Source organism: Hyperolius riggenbachi, chromosome 8 (genome assembly GCF_040937935.1).
Source record: "Hyperolius riggenbachi isolate aHypRig1 chromosome 8, aHypRig1.pri, whole genome shotgun sequence".
Taxonomy (NCBI): Eukaryota; Metazoa; Chordata; class Amphibia; order Anura; family Hyperoliidae; genus Hyperolius; species Hyperolius riggenbachi.
This window is the reverse complement of record NC_090653.1, coordinates 49,165,971-49,183,478: the sequence shown is the minus strand read 5'-3', so window position 1 is coordinate 49,183,478 and position 17,508 is coordinate 49,165,971. Positions and strand designations below refer to the sequence as shown.

The 17,508-nt window shown below is 45.4% G+C and overlaps 1 long non-coding RNA gene across 1 annotated transcript; it reads left to right on the top strand.

Moving 5' to 3' along the window:
- The first annotated feature begins 3,115 nt into the window (after positions 1 to 3,115).
- On the top strand, positions 3,116 to 17,086 carry LOC137528129 (uncharacterized). The gene is made up of 3 exons (XR_011023276.1): positions 3,116 to 3,139; positions 7,992 to 8,039; positions 16,201 to 17,086. It is a non-coding gene; the product is annotated as an uncharacterized lncRNA (long non-coding RNA).
- The last annotated feature ends 422 nt before the right edge of the window (positions 17,087 to 17,508 follow it).

The window sequence follows — 17,508 nt, the reverse complement described above, 5'->3', positions numbered from 1 at the left end:
ACTACCTCTGTTCTCTTCCGTCCCCATCCTTCATATCGTAATTACTCTGTGCAGCTGAGTCCAGGGCAGTAGTGTGCAGGCACGCACGGCCAGGAGCGCTCTGCACACGTGCACAATGTCACAATGACTTTATTCATACACTAGTGACCTTAGCCCATTTAATAATGGGCTCTAGGTCTGTCACGGCCACCACCTGTCACCACCTGCCCGCCTGCTGTGTCCACCCACCCCCACCACACATGCGCACATGCCAGCTCGCTGTGCACATGCCCGCCCGACCCCCTGGCTGCCCTGCTCCTGTCCCTACAATGGCTGTCCCTGCGGCACATGCGCAGTAGTGCAAACGCAGGGATACACACACACGGACATGGGATGCAGAGACACAGGGGTTTTATTAGGTAGGATGTGCCCCAGCTGGGAGTCTCTGCATAGCGACTTGCTGTGAGTGTAGCAGCAGGTTTGTGGTCTTATGAGAGCTTTGTCACTTGTGGAAGTCATCATCTAAAGCTCTTAAAGTAAAATATGAGAATTGTGTATATTTTTTATATCATCAGATTCTTTAGGGCTGCCCTGCTGCCACTGTAGCACCCATTCTTTCCACGCTGCATGCCCTCTTTCTGCATCAGGGGCGTTTTTAGGCATAGGCATAACACATCACTGCCTGGAGTACTATTGGTCCTGGGGGGACCCGCCTGAACTAGGACCCACCCCTGAACTAAGCCACACCTCCCGAATGAAGACATGCCTCCTGTGGGTGTCGGTCCCTTCTTCTGTCCACTTGTTTCTCCTTCTGTTTCCTTGTGCCACCTTCAGTCCCCCTGTGCCACCTTTGCCCCATGTGTTCCTCTGTCCCCTTCCTTCTGTCTCCCTTTGTACCTCCTCCAGTCGCCATGTGCCACCTTCTGTCTCCTTGTGCCACCTCTGCCCCCTCTATGGCCAAAGATGGATTAAAGTGAATTGCTGCCCTAGGCAAGCAACAACTCTGGGCACACACTTGATGGCCACCTTGCCTTGTGGATGATCTGGTTCTGTGTGCATCTCTCTGTATCTTCATCTGTCCTACAGTGCCTCCTTCTGTCCCCCTTTGTGCCATCCCTCTGTCCCCTTGTCCCACTATTTGTTCCTGTCCCCCTACTGCACTCCCCCAGTTCAGTCTATAAAGGCAGTGTATAGAAGCTGTGCTCTAACCTCCTCCCTGGCGTCCAGGGTTGCTCCTGTGTGACCATCCTGTCTGTTTTCTGCTCCCTCTAGTGCTGGCTCTTCTCATGTAGTGTGAGTAGTGGAGGAGATGTTGGGCACTAGAGAGAGTGGTCATCAGACAGCATTGGACTCCAGTGGAAAGGTGAGAGCACAGCTTCTGCTGCTCTATACTTTTCATTTACACACTAACCTGCGGTAGCACAGGAAAGGGGTGTGCAAATAAATGCGACAGGATCAGCCTTTCATTTGTATCTCAGGGTGCACCCACCCTATACAGCACATGGTTTATATTCACTAGTGTGTGGTGTTTTCTTTTTGGGTGGGGGGCAGGGGGGTGACACAGGACTTCCTGGCTGCAGTGACAAAAAGGATAGACCTGCCCCTGTTCTGCATACTCTGAACCCAAATGTCTGATGATGTAAAGATAAAAACAGGAATCCAAAACTTGTTTGTTCCCCTATGGTATATTTTAAGCCACATTTGTGGCAGTCTCAGCCCAGAATCTAGTGTAAGTTCAGGTGCCCTCCTAGGTCATTGAAAGATCCAGCACATCAAACTTTAAAAGATAGCCTCACCTGCCAGAAGCCATTCCATTATGCGGCATGCGGTCCCCTATCCCTTCAGGAACCGTGTGCTTTGCTATAGTATACTAGAACAACGCCTCTATACAGCGATCATCTCGCAGGATCAAGCTCTATCCTGACTGGGAACACCAATAGAGTAGTGATGATTGAAATCTGCTAATTACAAATACGCAAAATGATGCATACATTTTCACAATTATGCATACACGTAATTACAAATTCGTAATTCAACTGACTGCATATAATCATTCATAATTGCGCATGAATGTACACGTAATTTACGAGCAATTTTGTGCTGACTTAGGTGGTAAATAGCAAAGCACGGATACTTGCTATTGCTACCAAAATTGCTACATATGTTAAGGAGAATATTGGGTATAAGTTAAAAAAAAAATTCAAAAAGACTTTGTAGTTTTTGAGAAAATCTATTTTAATAATGCAAAGAAAAATGGTTTTTAAAACTAGAAAAATTAAAAATTATAAAAACCTTTTTTTTGTATATTCAAAATCGATTCTCTCAAAAACTACAAGGTCTTTTGGAGCAAATCATTGTGTAATTTGTGTGTGTGTGTGTGTGGGGGGGGGGGGGTGAGTGGCCCAGTTGGGCCGTCTTGTACCACCTGACTGCAGGGTGAAGGGTCAAGAAATGGCCTTTTGGGAAAGGATAGGGCAGAGGCAGTACATACTGTTTGCCGCACAGGTGAGCTGGCGAGCGGCCTATATCTACCATGAATAAACCCTGGAATAAACGAAAATGATTCAATCAAAAATGATAGTCAGAGGTGTAGCTAAGGAGCTTTGGGCCCCAGTGCAAGTTTTACATGGGGCCCTGCAAGCATTCTATACATAACAATTAATATGTGGCATCAAAACCTGCCAATGACAGCCACAATATTAGAGGGGCAAATAGGGGATAGGGGACAGTTTGGTAATGATTACCACTATTCAGAGCATCTATAGAAGTGATCATTACCATGCTGTTGAGGATGGGCCCCTTAGTCGTGGTCACAACCTCAGTCAGCATTCCCTATTGCTACGCCACTGATGATAACTTTGGAAAATGCTATTAAATTCCATTGTGTTTCTGGTAAATTGGATGAGGAAGTCACCGCCTCAGAATTCAGATGTTGAGGAGATAAGCACAAATTCTGTGATAAGAAAAGGCTAAAAATGAAAACACCTCATGATTGGACGTTGGAGTCATCAGCTTCCACTTCTGATGCACCGGTGATTTCCTCATCCGCATTTACCCGGAATACAAGACAATACATTTCACAATGCTATCAAGCCCTATATAAGGAGGAAACAAGAGAGCATAAGACAGTCCATGAAGGCCGAGTGTCTCTACATCACAGGTAAGAGGACTGGATGGAAGATGATTGTAGACACAGACAGACACATATTGATATGACATGATTCATGTCAGTGTTTTTCAACATTAATATAGCATCATGTACAGAGGCGTATGTACTGGGGTGCAGGTATGGCATGTGCCAATGGGCGCCACTCTATTGCATTCGTGTTGTTCTCCATACAAATACTAGTTTTTATCTGGGGACATTCTGCTGCCTGATTACATCTTTTAGGTGAACAAGCCGCCTAACTGTTATTTGGGGGATATGTATAGGCTGACCTATCACATTCCATTCTTATAGGCCAAGCTTCACTTGAAACCTGCACACAACCAGTTAAACCAAGACCACAGTGTTTGCCATGGCACAGTGTATGCCATGGGTGTGGTGTTTGCCATGACACAGTGTTTGCCATGGGTGCAGTGTTTGCCATGAGTCAGTGTTTGCCATGGGTGCAGTGTTTGCCATGGGTGCAGTGTATGCCATGGGCACAGTGTTTGCCATGGGCGCAGTGTTTGCCATGAGTCAGTGTATGCCATGGGCGCAGTGTTTGCCATGGGTGCAGTGTTTGCCATGGGTGCAGTGTTTGCCATGAGTCAGTGTTTACAATGAGCCAGTGTTTGCCATGAGTCAGTGTTTGCCATGAGCCAGTGTTTGCCATGGGCGCAGTTTTCCCTAGATACACCTCTGAACAATGTACCCTTTTATTTATGGCAATTGGCAAATTATCTCTTACTATATGTGTAATACCATGTCAAGCACCCCTTGATGCAAATATATTTGTTAGGAGTACTCAGTGGTGTAACTAAGGAGCTTGAGGCCTCAGTGTGAGTTTTACATGGGGCCCCAAGAACTCTATTGATACGGAGCCTCAAAACTTACCAGGGACAGCTGCGGCCTCAGAGAGGTGCAATAAGATTAAGAAAACAGTTTGTTAAGGATAACCACTATGCACGCACATATAGAGGTGTTCATTACCAGCATAGCACATATGCAGAGCCAATCTGGGGGATGAAGGAGAGCCCCTAGTGGGTCCCTCTTGAACCGGGGCTCTGGTGTGGTCACAATCTCTGCATCCCATATTGCTACACCACTGGGAGTACGCCATAGTTGTGAATTATTATTATTTAGTGCCACCATCTACCACTGCGATTTACAGATGCTTTCTATATACAGCTCTGCTTTCAAGCGCTAACCTCCAGTTTCGTGAGCATTTAGTTTTAGCCAGTTATTATTCATTCACTCCTGAAGCTCAGTTAAGCACACGTTTATTTGTGGAGTAGTAACTATGATGCCAGGGTTGAATGATAAATATAGCTGGGTGTCATCAGCATAGCGATGATATGTCAGGCCATGTTTTTGTATGTTTTTTTTCCAAGTGGCAGAATGCATATGATGAACAGCAAAGAGGATAATATCACACCCTGGGGTACACCATATTTTAGAGGTACAGGGTTGGAGAGGAAGGGCCCCAAGGCTACATTTTGTGTTCTTCCAGCAAGAAAAGATGTAAACCACTGGGGAACTAAGCCATCTATGCTACTGTATTGTAGCATGTTAAGTAAGATTTCATGACCAACTGTGTCAAAAGCCGTTGAGAGGTCAAGCAACATCAGGATGGAACATTGGCCTCTGTCTCTTTCCGTGAGCAGATCGTTGCAGATTTGGGTGAGGGCTGTTTCACAGCAGTGATGTTTTCTGAAGCTAGATTAAAGAAGGTGGGAGCCTGGCTTCAAGTTGGAGGTAGACAGCCTTTTCAATATTTACCCTCAGAAAGGGAAGGTTGGAGACTGGTCTGTAACTGTTTAGAGCATATGGGTCTAACTTAAGGATAGTGTCTTGAGTGGTGGCCTGATGATTGCTTCTTTCAGACATGTGAGAAACCTCCTGTCTTGTAAGGAACAGTTGACTAATTTGTGGAGAGCTAGTCTAGACAGCTCAGGGCATTTCAACATGAACTTAGTTAGGCCAGGATCCAGATCGCAGGTAGTCTGGCGAAGGTTTAAGAGGATATCCAAGAAATCTTCTTCAGTAATTACCTTGAAATCAGACCACGGTGTTAGGTTATGTTTGCATCCATTATATTGCTCTCCTTAAAGGAGTCATCAGGGAAATTGGTTAAATGAGCTTTACTCACCTGGGGATTTCTCCAGCCCCTTGCAGCCAACTGTCCCATGCCGACCGCTCCGCTCTCCGCCACCGTCCCGGTCTCCGTGCTCAGTATTCAGTCCGACCGCGGGGTTGCCCTTACCGCGGCTGCACAAAGCGCCGCTGTCAATCATAGCCACATGGGCCGCGGAGCAGTCAGCTGCAAGGGGCTGGAGAAAGACCCAGGTGAGTAAAGCTCATTTTAGCCAATTTCTCTGATGACTCCTTTAAGTTTCTGGTGCTGTGAATTGAATGGCAGATTGTATGGTGGAGACTTTGTCTGAGAAGAAGTGAGCAAATTTCTCACACAGATCCTGTGAAGGTCTGATGCTGGATTTTGTCAAGATGGATTGCAAAGATTGTCAACTGTGTTGAAAAGTTGGGCAGGTCTGTTGGCTGCATTTGCAATCTCCTGAGACAGGAATGAGGACTTTATTTGTTGATCAGTGTTTGATATTTTTTCAGGTGAGCCACTAGGGATAGTTTGTCTTCACAGGGCTGATGTTTGTGCCACTGTCGTTGCAGTCTGTGCGCCACTTACTTTAGTTCCTTTACAGAGTTGTCAAACCAGCGAACCTGATGTAATGGGGCAGAACGTTTAATGCAAAAGCTAAAAGCAGCTAAGACATAATGGTTATATTTAAAGGGAAGGTTCAAGCAAAAAAAAAAAAAATGAGTTTTACTTACCTGGGGCTTCTACCAGCCTCATGTAGCCATCCTGTGCCCTTGTAGTCCCTCACTGCTGCTCCAGTCCCTTGCTGGCAGCTTGACGACCTCAGAGGTCAGGGCCACATTGCATACATTTTTACGCATTCCAGCTAGTGCAGGAACAAAAATTTACGCGTTGCACCACTAACACGTAAAAATGTATGCGTTAATGTTCCTGCACTAGCGGGAATGTGTAAAAATGTACGCAATTCGGCCCTGACCTCCGAGGTCAGAAAGCTCCCAGCGGGGGACTGGAGCAGCAGTGAGTGACTACGAGGGCACAGGATGGCGGCATGGGGCTGGTAGAAGCCCCAGGTAAGTGAAACTCATTTTTTTTTTTTTGCTTGGACCTTCCCTTTAAGGCCCATGTATTCAAGGCATAAGCTGTGATCCATCAGTCCATCCAGATTGAGGTTGTTCTGAAGGTGTTGGGGTGATAAACCTTTCAAGGAACAATATTTTAAAAATTCTTTCACCTGGTGTTTTTTAGCTAGTGCTGTAAAGGAGAAGTGGATGGTAGTGTGGTGGTGTGACCAAACTGAATGGAATATGAATTCCAAAGTGGGGCCTCTTTTGTGGGTGGGGAGGTTGTTGGCTTGAAAGAAGCCCAGTTCATTCGTAGAAAGTAGCAGCTCTCTTCCTAATTGGGAGGAGTGTGTATCCACTCATGCGTTAAAGCCTCCCAGATTTATCCACCTAGGGTGTTTCAGTGTTACGCAAGATACAAGTTCTGCTATTTTGTTGAGAAAGGCTGAACCATCACCATGAGGGCGGTAGACAAGCAGTATATTTATTTATTTTCTCATCTGAGAGTTAGGCTGTCAGACATTCAAAAGATTGGGTGGGGGATACAGCAAGGGGTTTAATGTTTAAACTGGATTTAAAGCACATAGCTACTCCTCTTTTCCTGTGGTTTTGTCTTTCGCTGAGAAGCACAGGAGCTTCCAGAGTGGGTCCAAGTTCTGGTCCAACCATATCTCTGTAATTAAAGCTAGATGTGAAGTATTAGGTTGTGAATAACTGCTGGCATTTCAGAGTGCTGCTTTAATGTTGTTTGCCTTCACTTTGAACCTGTGTTCCTAGCCCCCCCGACTCAGGAGTGTGATAACTATCCCTGCTATCTGTGTCCTTTACTGATACAGCTGTAATTGATGTGTTTTGGTGATATGTGAAGATTGCTTTGCCTTTGAGTTATGAGTGTCTGCTCGTTTTCCTCTATCCTCGTCTTGTTTTCCTAAGAATCCCAAGGGATTTTAGGGGGGGGGTAATTAAAGCAGGATCAATTTGTAAAGGTTCTTTGGCCACAGAGGCTGCAAATATAGATCAGCATTGTTGGCTCCACATGCAGTTCACTTTTTCTCCTGAGTTTTCTCCTGGGTGATATTTTCACACATTGTCATAAATGGCCTTTTAAACACCAGCAAGAAAGAAAATATGCAAAATTATTTTGATGCTACGTTTTCACCAACTTTTGGGTACTTTTTCAATTATAAAAAGTTATTTTAAAGAGAAGATGAAAATTATCTCCTAGGAGGAAACTTAGGAGAAAAGTGAATTGCATATGGGCCACTGTATCAAATGATGTGCATACAAGAATGATTATTCTTTTATAGAGTGATGCATCATGGCCAATCTTGCTTACATATTTGTAGAATAACTGCAAATCCCGTATGCTGTTTCAAATAGTCAAAATGATATTTAATTTATATTTAGCATCCCACCTCATAGAGTCCTAATAATCCATGCCTTGCACTGATGGGGACCAGAAAGTCCAAATCATCGGTCTGCAAATAGACTACAGGCAGTCTTGTGCTCCAGGATGTGTCTCCTGCTTTTAGGGATATAAAGGAGTACATTGCATATTCAGCAGTGATGCATCATGGGAGATCTTCCCTGCTCACATAAAGATGGATAATTGTAAATACCTTCTGTTTTAAGAAATCAGTTTTATAGTTATACTTCTGTTTTGTATCATTCATACAAATATGCTTCTTCTCAGTTGTAGATCTTAACGGTGACGGAATACAAGATATCTCCAGTATCAGAGGTAAGCAGATCCATGTATCTTCAGCTTTACCTTACCTTGTTATCACACAGGCTCAAGATGATGGAATGTTAGATTCTCTTAAAGGAGTTATCAGGGGAAATCAATAAAATAAGTGCTACTTACCAGGGTCTTCCTCGACAGTGGACTCGGCTGTCATAGGCTTCAGCCAATGAGAGCTGATTGCTCTTGTGCGTCTCGTGCTCTTGTGTGTGACACGGCTGTCTCCTAGCAATGATCACCGCTGGGAGGCTGATGGCGGAGCAGAGCATCAGCGCACGCGATCTCCTGCAAAACACGCCCACAGGACCTAAAGCCGATCGCTGTTAGGTCGTCCTGGGGCTGCTGCCGCAGCCACGCCCATCGGAGTGACGTGGTCAGCTAGTGGTTAAAGTGGTATCAAACCCAGCATTTCTTTGCTCTAAAAGATTCTTTACAGCATATAATATACTACCACATTTTTTTTAGCAAAACAGCATTCAAGCAATTAAACAATGGGGCCTATACACTGGTCGATTTCAGGCATTCGACCGCTCTGATCGAATCGGTTACAAATCGATGCAACAGGAAGCATGATTGATCGGCCAATCAATCGACTTCTGGCCAATTTCGATCAATTTACTCGATCGGTCCGGATGGAAAATCTAGGTCGATTGGCTGCTGACAGCAGATCAATGGCCCATAGAGTTGCATTGGATTGAATGGTGCAAAAATGCATTTCGATCGATTTTCAATAGATTTCAATTGGAAATCTGTTCCTAGTGTGTGGCACACATCAGATAGATTCCTGTCAGATTCAACCTGACAGGCATCTGACAGGAATCTATCTGATGGTTGTATCTGCTGCCAATCTATACGTGTATGGCCACCTTTACTTTTCCAGAGTCCCATGCTGTGAGAGATGAATCTGAACTGGTGATAACATTATTTTGTGTTTACTTAACTGTAGCAAGTAAAGAATGTAAACATTCCCTGGCAGCAGTTTGTGTCCAGAACAGAGACACCTGCTCAGAAATAATGACTGGATAAATTACAATATACAGTGGCTTGCAAAAGACTGGCAGCTGTAATTGCAGCAAAAGGTGGTTCTACAAAGTATTGACTCAGGGGGCTGAATAATTACGCACACCCCATGAATAAAATGCAATGGCAGCTTTCAGAGCAAATAAACTGTACTTTGGGAACTTGTAATTTCTAAATGACTAATAATACTTGTGCGCAAAAGCAAATATGATAACTGTATAGATGAAAAGGATTAGGAAAACACATTTTTATTGAACATAATGTCAGAGTTTAATACCGCTTTAACATATTCTTAAAATTTGGTGTTTTTATCTCTTATGGGGGCTTTGCTTTTAACCGCTGAAATCGGCGGCCAAATTTCACTGCACTTTGGTGTTTTTTTTTGTTTTTTTTTTGAGTGCACTTGTATGTATTAAAATTTATATCAGCACCATGGCTTAAGCTTCAACATTGAATTAAGTGTATTAAAATGTATTTGATAATGGTATTTACCATTTTAACCGACGATAATTAACGTTATACGATAAAACGTTAACGGCATCAGCATGCACCCTTTTTTCCCCATGCCTCTTTTGACTGTACGCCCCAGTGCATAAACCAATCTACCAAACCCTGAGACCAATAACCTTGGAAGAGCACACAAAACTGCTTGAATGGATTAACTGGCCTTAGCAGCCCTTTTTTAATTTTAAACAATAAACATTTTATTTAATGACTAACAAATAATTGAACAAGCAAAAAAACGACTCATATTATAACTAAACCACGAGAGAAGGGCTCTTTCCATCAGTGGCACAGCAAGCCAATATGGCCTCCAGACGCAGACTCTGGCTCAAGGACATCTATGTGGTAACACACAAGAGGGTCCTCCCTGATGATGGTCAAATGACCTCTGCAGGCCTTCCCCAGCCTGGCTGCCATTACTGTGAAATAAATTCAACCAGTGACATTCATACCAATTACAGTGACAAATCACCTTCATCAACCAGCAATCTGATGACATGCGCACACCAGAGCATGCGCGCCCACGCCTGGTTAGGGTTAGGCACCACCATTGGAGGGTTCTGTGTGAGAGTAGGGTTGGATTAAGCTGTATTGTTGAACTATGTAACGATTTTTAACGTTATTATCTTTTCATTATTATCTCCCATATGTTTTTAAAACTGTATTGATCGTTAACCAAGTTTGACAACGATATTTATCGTTATTAAGATTTCATTATCCAGTGGAGCCATTTCGTTATCCAGCCAGACCCTTTTTTCCTGACACCCTTTTTTCATGCACACAAATAGAGGCACAAGGAAAAATGGGTGTATAATAAAGACCCTTTTCAACTGGGTGCAGGGTTAAGCCGAAAACATGTAAACAATAAGTACTGAACGTAATAATATTTCCAAATGAAAATTGTTAATAATGATAATAAAACAGTACCAAGATTTTGATCTTTCCTATATTTTACTACCGCTTAACCTAATCCTACTCTGGAACAGAACCCTCCAATGCCTAACCCCCCTGGTGGTGAATAACCCTTACACCCTCCCTGGTGGAGCCTAACCCTATGATCCCTTAGTGGTGCCTAACCCTAAGACCCCTCTGGTGGTGCCTAACCCTAAGACCCCCACCCCAGTGGTGCCTGAAATTGTAACATATTTTTAAAAACGTCAATGTTCTAATGTTAAAAACGATATTTATCAGGCGCCCAAATTTCTGCTTTGGGCACCGTACTAAAGGGAACCTAAACTGAGAGGGATATGGATGCTTCCTTTTAACCACTTGAGGACCATGGTCTTAAACCCCCCTAGTGACCAGGCTTTTTTTTACAATTAAGTCCACTGCAGCTTTAACGAGGCACTTAAAGAGAACCAGAGATGAAGCAACCTCATGTATTTTACCTTATAAATCAGTGGGAACATGACAGTAAACACCTAATCTGCTCTTTGTTACATTGTTCTCTGTTTAATTTGCCTGTTATCACCTCTAAGATAAGAATCCCGACTAAGCAGTCGGTCTGGCTTTGCTACAGAATAATTATAGCTGAGACTGTGTTCTTTGCTGTCTTCAAGTCCAAGCCTGCCCCCTGCTGGCTTTGCTCAGGAATCATTATAGCTGAGTCATTATAGCAAAGCCAGACTCAATGCTCAGCCCGGGATTCTTATCTCAGCTAGATAACAGACACTTTTAGCAGTGAGGATGGAACAGAGAGCATGGTAAATGTTTTCTCTAATGTTCCCACTGATTTCTATGGTAAAATACACAAGGGTGCTTCGTCTCTGGTTCACTTTAAGTCTCCAAAAAGGGGAGGATCGCAGAGACACGGCGAGGGCACCGATCAGCTGCAGTGGGGTGAGGGAAGCCCCAGGTGAGTAAAACTCATTTTTTTTCGAGACTTAAGGTTCACTTTAACCCCCTTGGCGGTATGAAAAATACCGCCAGGGGGCAGCGCAGCAGTTTTTTTTTAATTATTTTTTTTTTAAATCATGTAGCGAGCCGAGGGCTCGCTACATGATAGCCGCTGCTCAGCGGCATCCCCCCAGCCCCGCCGATCGCCTCCGGCGATAAGGAAATCCCGTTCAAAGAACGGGATTTCCTGGAGGGCTTCCCCCGTCGCCATGGCGACGGGGCGGAATGACGTCACCGACGTCAGCGACGTCGGGACGTCATTGGGAGACCCGATCCACCCCTCGGCGCTGCCTGGCACTGATTGGCCAGGCAGCGCTCGGGGTCTGGGGGGGGGCCGCGCGCCGCACCGGATAGCGGCGATCGGGCGCGCGGCGGCGGCGATCGGGGTGCTGGCGCAGCTAGCAAAGTGCTAGCTGCGTCCAGCAAAAAAAAATGAAGTAAATCGGCCCAGCAGGGCCTGAGCGGCACCCTCCGGCGGCTTACCCCGTGTCACACACGGGGTTACCGCCAAGGAGGTTAAGGGCTTGCTACAGGGCCGCACAACTCAGCACAGAAGTTATTTCCTCCCTCCCCCCCCCCTTTTCTGCTCATCAACAGAGCTCTCTGTTGGTGGGCTATGATCACTCCCAGGATATGTATTTTATTTTTTTATATATAAATATTTATGTATTTATTTTTTAAAATAAAATAACATATATATTTTTTTAATGTTGTATCCCTCCCTCAACATGCCAGCCAATCACCGAGATTAGCTGTCATAGGCTTCGGCCTACGACAGTGGATCGCTTCCTTGCCACCGCCAGGACTGCACGCCGATCGGCGTTAGGCGGTCCAAGGGCTGCCGCGGCATCCACGCCCCTTGGCGTGGAGCGGTGTTTAAAGAGACTCTGAAGCGAGTGAGCTAGAAGTTGATTCGTGTAAAGCACCTTACATAGTGCTAAAACGCCGCTATCCTGCGGCAAAACGAGGGGTCTTTAGCCCCTAAATCCCCTCTTCTAGGTCCGGGGAGCGCTTCCTGCTTGAGGCAGAGTTAATGGCTGTAGCTCTGCCTCTCAGCACGTCAATCCCGGCTGATCGCCGCCTCTCACCGCCCCTCTCACTCTTCCTTCACAGAGAGGGGAGGGGGAGAGGCAGAGATCCGCGCGGCGATTGAAGCTCATAGCTCTGCCTCCAGGAAGAGCAAAATCACCGACCAAGAAAGTCGTGGATTTTGCAGGGGGGATTTGGGAGGTGAAGACCCCTCGTTTTGCCGCGGGATAGTGGCGTTTTGGCATTATGTAAGGTGCTTTACACGAATCAACTCCTAGCTCACTCGCTTCAGAGTCTCTTTAAGTAGTTAAAACCAGTTGCCTGGCAGTCCTGCTGATCTCTTTGGCTACAGAATGACACACCTGAAACAAGCATGCAGCTAATCCAGTCTGACTTCAGTCAGAGCACCTGATCTGCATGCTTGTTCAGGGGATGTGGCTAAAAGTATTAAAGACACAGGATCAGCAGGATAGCCAGGCAACTGGTATTATTTTAAAAGGAAAAATCTTTATCCCTCTCAGTTTAGGTTCCCTTTAATAATATTTGCATTAAGGTTCACATCTAAAATCGCAAAACGCCGGCGGTTTTGCAGGATTGATTTTCCTGCGATTAACGCAGAAAAATCACTGGACACGCGGCGGTTTTGACGCGATCGCGATTAGCGGTGCTTTGCATGCTACTTGCGATCGCTAAACGCTAATCGCAAATCGCCGGCAAACCGCTGCATGTAACACGTTTGCAGTTATCGCTAACCGCAATCACTGCCATGTGTTACATGCTGCAGCAGTTTCTAAAAAACCGGTAGCGGTTTGCCTTGAGCGGGAATCGCGCGATTCCCGCTCAAGTGTGAATGGACCCTAAGGCCTCTTTTCCACAAACTGTTGACAGGCAGTGAAATGCCTCTCAAACTCACAACTGCTGACTGCTGCTTGGTAACTGTTTGTTGTTGCCTGGTAACTGCTTGCTGAGCACACAGTTCAACAGTTCGTGGAAAAGAGGCCTAACGTATATGACGGCACCCAAATCATCCACTAGCCACCTGAGCCCTTTTTTTCCTGCTCCCAGGGGGCTCTGTATGGCTGATATTGTGGTAGTAGCAAGAAGTTTTGAATCAGGATGATACTATTTATTGGCTAACTTAAAAGAATAAGGCCTCTTTTCCACGAACTGTTTCTAGGCAGTGAAATGCCACTCAAACTCTCACAACTGCTCACTGCTGCCTGGTAACTGCTTGTTGCTGCCTGGTAACTGCTTGTTGCTGCCTGGTAACTGCTCACTGCTGCCTGGTAACTGCTCACTGCTGCCTGGTAACTGCTCACTGCTGCCTGGTAACTGCTCACTGCTGCCTGGTAACTGCTCACTGCTGCCTGGCAACTGCTTGCTGAGCACACAGCTCAACAGTTCGTGGAAAAGAGGCCTTAGCGTAAGCAAGCTTCCGGCTATATAACCTTGGTCAGGCTTCAATGCAGCCGAAAGCTTGCTTACTCTTAGGCCTCTTTTCCATGGACTGTTGAGCTGTGTGCTCAGCAAGCAGTTACCAGGCAGCAAAAAGCAGTTACCAGGCAGCAAAAAGCAGTTACCAGGCAGCAGCGAGCAGATACCAGGCAGCAACAAGCAGTTACCAGGCAGCAACAAGCAGTTACCAGGCAGCAACAAGCAGTTACCAGGCAGCAACAAGCAGTTACCAGGCAGCAACAAGCAGTTACCAGGCAGCAACAAGCAGTTACCAGGCAGCAGTGAACAATTACCAGGCAGCAGTGAGCAGTTACCAGGCAGCGCAGCAGTGAGCAGTTACCAGGCAGCAGTGAGCAGTTACCAGGCAGCAGTGAGCAAATACCAGGCAGCAGTGAGCAAATACCAGGCAGCAGTGAGCAAATACCAGGCAGCAGTGAGCAAATACCAGGCAGCAGTGAGCAAATACCAGGCAGCAGTGAGCAGATACCAGGCAGCAGTGAGCAGATACCAGGCAGCAGTGAGCAGATACCAGGCAGCAGTGAGCAGATACCAGGCAGCAGTGAGCAGATACCAGGCAGCAGTGAGCAGATACCAGGCAGCAGTGAGCAGATACCAGGCAGCAGTGAGCAGATACCAGGCAGCAGTGAGCAGATACCAGGCAGCAGCAAGCAGTTATCAGGCAGCAGTGTGTAGATACCAGGCAGCAACAAGCAGTTACCAGGCAGCAGTGAGCAGTTGTGAGAGTTTGAGAGGCATTTCACTGCCTATCAACAGTCCATGGAAAGGAGGCCTTATTTTTTTAAGTTAGTCAATAAATGGTATCATCCTGATTCACAACTTCTTGCTTTTACTGATGGCTTACACGGTACAATACCCTACTGATATTGTGGTGAAACCCCTCCCACAGTGCGATGTCAGCACCTAGGTAGGTACTGACATCACACTGTGAGAGCCCTGTTGCATTGTGGGAAATAACAGCTGTTTCTAACTGCCGAAAAAGCAGCATCTCCTTCCACAGACATCACCTGCCAGCAATAAAAATGTCACCATGTGATAAATGTCAGAATGTAAATCAGGGAGAGGAAAGCTTTTACAATGGGCAAACACTGACTAAATCATTTATACATAATTATTGTAAAAACTAAGCACTTGTTTTAAGTACATTATTTTCACTGCAGTTCCACTTTAAGCCCTCTTTTCCACAGACTGTTTCTAGGCAGTAAAATGCCTCTCAAACTCCCACAACTGTTCACTGCTGCCTGTTAACTGCTCACTGATGCCTGGTAATTGCTCACTGCTGCCTGGTAACTGATTGCTGAGCACACAGCTCAACAGTTCATGGAAAAGTGGCCTAAGGGCCCGTTTCCACTATCGCGAATCTGCATGCGTTTCCTGCATGCAGATTCGCACAGCCAATACAAGTGGATGGGCCTGTTTCCACTTGTCAGTTTTCCTGAGCGTTTTCCTGTGCAGCATTTTTCTGCACGGCAGAGCCCTCAGAATTCGGCTGCGTGTGGAATGCATGCGAATCGCCGCTAATGTATTTAATAGGGAAATCGCCTGCGGCTTTGGTATGCGAATTTTCATGCGAATTCGCATGGAAATCAATGGAAAAGCACACCGGCACTGCCATGGTTAAATTCGCATACACCCGCATGCGAAATTTGCATCCGCATGCAAATTTTTACCGCGGCGATTCGCACCGCACAAGTGGAAACGGGCCCTAAGGCTTTGTTTTCGTGTGAACCCTTCATATGGAGTGTGGAGATTCAGGGCTGTGGAGTTGGAGTCGAGGAGTCGGAGCAATTATGGGTACCTGGAGTTGAGTCGGTGGTTTCATAAACTGAGGAGTTGGAGTAGGATGATTTTTGTTCCGTCTCCACAGCCCTGTTGGGATTATGGATAATCAATGATATCCAAATGCTTCTGAATTTAAGCATATTTTTATGCAAATATATGCAGTTTGAAAATGGACGAATCAATTTAAACCCAGGTTTAGGTTGATTGGTCAATTTTCAAGCTGCATATACTGTATTTGCATAAACATTTACATCAATTTGCATCAACGTGGAAAAAATTGCATATCATTGGTCATTACGAGTTGGGATGTGGATTTCCAACAAGCTGCACTTGCCAGTCTGGCTGCCACCTAAATGGCATTTGCCATCTTCTGGGGTGTTTGATATTTTACATATAACAATGATGCAGAAAAGTATTAAGTAAGGATTTTTTTTCTTTGTGGTTTGTCTCTTTTCAGGATAAAACAGAGCAATGAACCCCAAATTCTCCACCCTCCTGATATTCAGCATTGCCCTGAGCTTCCCTCATCTCTCAGCATGTCAGGACTGGGGATTGTTTCAGCAGACGCACATTAGAGCTCCCTCAGCCTACCCCATCAACTGTAACGCTGAGCTGAATAACAGCTTGTATTATGACGGAAGGCTCTGCAGGTTGACGAACACCTTCATCAGATTGCAAGCCACAACTGTGCGTCAAGCCTGTGTTGCTACTGTCGGGAGAGTGGATGTGACAAGCCCAGTGTACCCGCTTGAGGACTGCAACCTTGTGAGCGGACTACCTGGATCTTGTGTTTATTCAAAGCAGAATATAAATCATGTAATATGCATAAAATGTGAAAACGGATATCCTGTAGATTTTAACAGACTTGGCCCATGCTAACGTTTGTTTTGTCACTTTATAATGCAGCCAAGTACATAATATGCCTCTTTATTAAAGTCCTGCATTAAAAAAAAATTTCTGCTATGCATTAGATCTGCTAAAATATCTCCATAGCACAGCTACATTATAACTTGCACAGAGGCTTCAGCCGACAAATCACTGCACAGTTTAAAGGGAAAGTAATGGCCTGGGATTAAAGGTATTTTGATTTTTTGGGTAAAGAGGAACTGTGATCTAGAAGAACACCCACCACTGCAGTTTCCTGGACATGAGACCTACGCCCAGTACTAAAATCTGCTGCCGCCGAAATCATGTGCACCAATGCAGCCAATAGTAGAACATTGATAAAAACACATTACCAAATCTCTGGTTATAGTTTGATGATTCTCACGTGGAATGTAACGTGTGACACAAGTTAACCTACTAAAGGGATTGGCTGTACCTGAAATCTGTTCTGCTTTATGCTCTGCAATAAACTTTCTGTTATCTGCAAGCTGCCTCTGGATCTCATTTCACCACTGAACACTCGTAGGCCTAGTGCACACCAGAGCGTTTCGGCTGCAGTTTGCGATACCCTTGCGGGTGCGGATCCGCTTGGGTAATGTATTTCAATGGGCTGGTGCACACCAGAGCGGGAGGCGTTTTGCAGAAACGCATACTCCCGGGCTGCTGCAGATTTTGGATTGCGGAGGCGTTTCTGCCTCAATGTTAAGTATAGGAAAACCGCAAACCGCTCTGAAAAACGGCACTTCAGAGCGGTTTGCCAGGCGGTTTTTGTTACAGTAGCTGTTCAGTAACAGCTTTACTGTAACAATACATGAAATCTACTACACCAAAACCGCTACACAAAACCGCAAAACGCTAGCTGAAACGCTGCAGAAAAAGA